The sequence below is a fragment of the Egretta garzetta genome, unplaced genomic scaffold (genome assembly GCF_000687185.1).
Source record: "Egretta garzetta isolate BGI_Z169 unplaced genomic scaffold, ASM68718v1 scaffold121, whole genome shotgun sequence".
Taxonomy (NCBI): Eukaryota; Metazoa; Chordata; class Aves; order Pelecaniformes; family Ardeidae; genus Egretta; species Egretta garzetta.
The window spans coordinates 344829-345544 of record NW_009258479.1 but is presented as its reverse complement, the minus strand read 5'-3'; positions in this window follow the sequence as shown (position 1 = coordinate 345544).

Below are 716 nucleotides of genomic sequence, written 5' to 3'. Positions count from 1 at the left end.
CCCTCGGTTTCTCATTAGGCTCATTAAAGCCTTGCCTAGCTTGCTGCAATTTTCTGCTGATCAACACAGTCTCGATGGACACACCCTTCAAGGAAGCAGCAGTTCCTAATTTTCTTCCCTATGAGATAGCCTCCTCCCTTTGCCATAAGCCTCCTTTTTATAATGCACGGCCAGACCTGCCCCTTGCCCAGGTGTGACCAGGTAGGGCTGACCATGGCCACTTTTCTCTTTCACACTTCCTCAGGGCCATCCCCCCATGCCAGGGCTCCTAAAAGGACTGGTTCCTCCCAGACTTGGTGCTGTTACAAAGAAAAATCCATTTACACTCTATAAGACACCAAAATTAGGAAAGTGGCAGTATTTTATAGCAGCTTGGTTTCTCTTCTGATGGTTTGGTATGGAGTGACGTACTCTCGTGAGGGCTGGGGCTGGTGTGTGATGGGTGTAACGCTTTGCTCTTTATTGTGGTTTATTTCACAACTTCTCCTGCCTGACAGATAAGTACCTAAAAGTCTGAAGACCATTACCGCTGCCCTGAAATAAAAAAAAAAAAACAAACCCAAAACCAGTTCATGGCAAAGAGATTAGCTGCGTTTAATTTCTTGATCAATCAAAGCAAAGACCAACGTGCAACAGTCAAGGGAGCAGGGAAGAGTTGGTTGATTGCAGGATTCATAAGGGAAAAATCAGGGCGAAGGGTAGGGCTCCAGCACTCG